The sequence below is a fragment of the Gobio gobio genome (genome assembly GCF_949357685.1).
Source record: "Gobio gobio genome assembly, chromosome: 3".
In the NCBI taxonomy this organism is placed as follows: domain Eukaryota; kingdom Metazoa; phylum Chordata; class Actinopteri; order Cypriniformes; family Gobionidae; genus Gobio; species Gobio gobio.
Genome location: NC_137099.1, coordinates 53,986,631 through 53,991,555, shown reverse-complemented (window position 1 = coordinate 53,991,555; position 4,925 = coordinate 53,986,631).

The following is a 4,925-nucleotide window of genomic DNA, read 5'->3' as shown; positions in this document are numbered from 1 at the left end:
TTGCATTTTGGTTGATCCTAATAAGATCTGTAGTTGAATTTTCTCTCTCCCTCTCGTTACTTTAACTACGGGTGACAAGGGCACCTTGAGCTGCAGATGTTCTCACCGATGACAGATGGTATTGGCATCATCTGTGTATGTGTGTGTATGTGTGCAAGTACGCTGGCATCATGCAGGGACAGCGGGCAGAGCCCATACCGGCTTAGCGCCACCTGCACCCCCTAAATTCTAGCCCGAGACCCCTCTCCCACTTCTGAATATACGCTCTCTGTGTGCATGTGTGTGTGTGGGAGCTTGAATTCTAGGCAATCGCGGTAGCAAAAGCACAAAAAACCTGAAATCCCATCTGAAATTGGCCGTGAAAATACTATAACAATGTCCAAAAAAACAATTTACCTAAAACTGGCATTCTCCGTTTAGATTGGTGCCCGATGGGAGTCTGAACAAAAGAATCTGGATTCGCAGTGAATCGCAACTGCAGTGTTTGATGTAAAACAGCCGTCCTGGATGTGTAATTGATAACAGAGAAGCTCTAATTGTCTCATTTATCTTAATGCAGACAGTGGAAGGCTGGTGGAGCGATTACTCTAGCCTGGCCAGCAGAGAGAGGCACAGCGGGCGGATGAAATCCAGCAATAGCCCAGGCCAGAATCTCTCTCGAAGAGACCTTTTATTTTCTTTCTGTCTGGTAGCAAAACAACCTCCTATCTATCACTTCATCACTCAGAGTGACTTTTCTTTTGATTTTAAGTGACATATTATGCTATAGTGATTTATTTTTAAGTGACAATGTTACTGCAGTCAGAATAGCTTGTTAGCGAAACACTGCAACATTCACGGCTCTTCTCAAAAAGTTTTGCACATGTTTAACAGAAGACATTTAAAAGCTTGCGGGTGTGTGTCTCTCGCTACCGCTCTCTGAGTAAGTGAAGAATCAAAGTCCCAAATCAATTAGAGACTCTCTGGAGTCGGAGTGACATTCGGAATGCACGCCTGCTCATCTGTGCCCAGATTTTCTCTCTTCGCTGCACTCCGCTCAGCACAGTTCGGGAAACAAAATGGCTCCCGCGGGCACTTCCTGCATCTCTGAGAGTGATGAATTCTTAAAGAGAATTCCATCTCCTCTTCCTCTTTCCCCTCGTGCACTCGAAAGCCATGTGTCGAAAGCTGAGGAAAAGACAAATAATGAGCTTCTCCCCATTAAAACCTGGCATACATTCCTGGAAGTCTTTCTCTAGATTTTCTCTCCCAGACACTACACTCTCTAAAAAATGCTTTTGGGTTGTTTTAAGCAAACATTTAACCCAACCGATGGGTTAAAATGACCCATTCACTGGGTTAAAACAACCCAATTGCTTTCGCTGGGTTAAAACAACCCAATTGCTGAGTGAGTCCATTTTCAACCCAACTTGGGTTGTTTTTAACCCAGCATTTTGTAGAGTGTAGAATCGAAATGTCTTTCTGTCCATTTATATGCCTCTGTCCCTAAACCTATAAACTGCCTTGCCGTTTACTGCCAACATTTTATCACAACTGATTTGAATAGAGTTTTACGTTTGTATGTGCATACAAATATACACACTCAAATATTTCATAAAATAGTTATTTGTTTTTATTTATTAGCAAAGACTTTATATATAGGAAGACGATTACTCACCCTCTAAAAAATGCTGGGTTAAAAATAACCCAAGTTGGGTTGACAATGGACTAACCCAGCAATTGGGTTGTTTTAACCCAGCAATTGGGTTGTTTTAACCCAGACGTTGGGTTAAATGTTTGCTTAAAACAACCCAATTGCTGGGTTAAAACAACCCAATCGCTGGGTTAGTCCATTGTCAACCCAACTTGGGTTATTTTTAACCCAGCATTTTTTAGAGTGTATGAACGGGAGAAAGCACAACGGCCAATATGGCGAATAAGCCCCGCCTTCTAAATGAAAGAGCCAATCGTTGATTAGTAAGGTCATCGTGTCACTGCAGCTGCCCAGAGGCATATAGAGAGAGAGTTGCGACAACGGAAGTTCAAAACGCTGGATTGTCACGTGATTCATGTAGACCTCGAATAGTTCCAGGAAGTGCTTTGACGGGCAATTCAAATTGATAGTCACAGTGAAAGAACTGCGATTTTTGGTAATTAATAGTCAATAAATGCATTGATTTTCAATAATTTTATTACACATCGACATGTGTATGTAGCATGATAATGTAGTTACAGCGATGTTGTTTTTAAAATATATATTTTTTTAATGATAAATAATCTACACAAGCAGGCTTTAATGTACAAGTTATTTTGATTAAGATGTGCTGATAATTTAAAATCTTACTGATTAAACGTCTTACCTTTTAAAAGTGCATCACAAAGGTCTGTTCTGCTGTAACTCTATGGCGCGGCTGCTACTTCCGGGAACTATTGAGAGTCTCCACGAGCCGCCATTGCTGTAAAAAAAAACGTTCCATTGGAGTCTATGGAGTTGTCGCAACTCTCTCTCTCTCTATGGCTCTGCAGCTGCCATAAGAAGCTCCGGTTGCTATAGAAACAGGCAGTGTTCTGAGACGCACGTTTACACTCTAAAAATTGCTGGGTTAAAAACAACCCAAGTTGGGTTGAAAATGGACTAACCCAGCAATTGGGTTGTTTTAAGCAAACATTTAACCCAACCGCTGGGTTAAAACGACCCATTCACTGGGTTAAAACAACCCATCCACTGGGTTAAAACGACCCAACTCAAAGCATTTTTTTAGAGTGTAGGATTGCGCATTAGCTTTGTCCATTAGCTTTTAAAATGCAGTTTTTTTATCATGATTTGAGCGTTTAGAAACAAAATTTATGAGACAGTTGTTGTCAGATTTCATTGGTGATTTCAAATATGAAATTTAATCGTAAGTTTGGCGAACAGTTTTGGAGAATTTGATGTTTCCCCATTCAAAGGTACAGGAGCTGCACTTGCCTGCCTGAGAGGCGTTTCAAAGATGGCCGCCGAGTGAAATGACTTAAAGGGACTTCGTTATTATTTATTTTTTTGTCTGTCATTTTGGATTTTTTTTTTCCTCTGTGCTCATTGCAATGCATTATGGGATCGCCCTACCTAAAGTCGGCATGAAATGGAAGTTGAAATAGTCTTTTCTTCCGTATTGTGTTGTATATCCAAATGAAACAAGAACAAGAACAAATGTAGGGCGGGTCTTGATTTTGTCCTTTGGGAATTGTTTGGATGGTTGTGGTTTGCTATTGGTGGATCTCATGTGAGTGACAGATTGCCCCGCCCTTGTCCATTTGCCCCTGTCCATTTTGATTCATGGTGACTTTAAGAAGGCAGCATAAATACGCAGGAACAGGTTTCGTGTTGGGAACGCACATACGATGCCTTAAAAGGCGGCCTACGTAGGCAGCTCACTGGGCGCTGGAACAGAGCTTATGTCTCCTGTTCTCTCAGGGTAAATGAACACAGTTATCCTGATGCCAGCAGACACCGGCACACATGGACGCTGAGCTCTGAAACATGGCACGACAGGAAAATATGACATCAGGCAGGGCTACACAAGATGCTTTCGCCAAATGTCTAGCCTTAATTACCCTAATTAATGCAATTAGAGTTGTTATGTGACATCACCTGCATCTCACAGGCTTTAATCTATAATGTCTAATTAATATGTTTGCACATCCCACAGGCCAAAGACCAGGACCGAGAAGCACATGCATTTGTGCAACTATGAGAGTGAAGTAGAAATACACTTAAAAGTGCGGCAGTATTCTGTGAATGAACGAAAACTGCAGTTCACGTGAACATATTCATTTTCATTTAAAGGTGAACTATGTAGGATTTTTGCAGTAAAACATCCAGAAACCACTAGGCCAGTGTTATATATTTTGTTCAGTTGAGTACTTAGAATATCCCAAATGTTTTCAACTATTTGTAAATCGTGAGAAAATTGCTATTTTAACCAAGGAGCCGGGACGTGTGAGCTATGCGTGTGAGGGAGTCGCCTGTCGATTGCGTCATATCTGCGTCACCCTCGGTCTCCGGTTTTATTCAGTGAAACACTTTACTCTCACTGCAGTGTGAAAAAGTGTCATAGCAGCCGCCGAGCGAACGTCATAACTTCCTTTTCAACACACTCAGATATATCTAATACGATAAACAGAGCTGCGTTATCTCACACTCAGCACTGGAGAAGAGGAAGTGCCGCCGGCAACCGTGTCATAATAAAAGTCCCGCCAGCGACTATGCCATAATAACAGTCCCGCTTTTCAATCGCTCCTGCGGCCTTGTTCAGCTCCACAACACTCGCTCCTGCTCTACTTCAGACTACAGTAATGTTAATAATCGCATCCATGAACATGATTTCTGCCCGAGTCCTATCCTGACTCTTTCCCACCGGCTGTGAGGTGAAGACCACATGTCCCGAGATTCTGCGCTCAAACGTGGCGTCATCAAACTACGCCTTTGTTTTGAACAGGCGACCTCTAGTGGACGGAAAAGTTACATAGTGTAGCTTTAAAATCAAGCTTTGTATGTCCTTTTTATATTGCTGAACTTGACTCTATGTATTTTTTATTTGCAAAATATCAGGGTGTTCAAATACTTATTTTCCTCACTGTATATATATATATATATATATATATATATATATATATATATATATATATATATATATATATATATATATATATATATATATATATATTATGCCACATAAAATTGGTTTGTCTTGCAATCTTGAGTATAATATTGGCTTCAGAAAACTTGTAATATGGTCACATAGAACAGGGGTTTTCAAACTGTCCGGGGTCTGTGGAAAAATCTAAAGAAAAAAAAATCATTAAAATTATAATAATAAAATAAATAAAATAAAAATGATTAATATAAATACAAAAATTTGATTAAAATTAAATAAATAAACAATACATAAATAAATAAATAATAC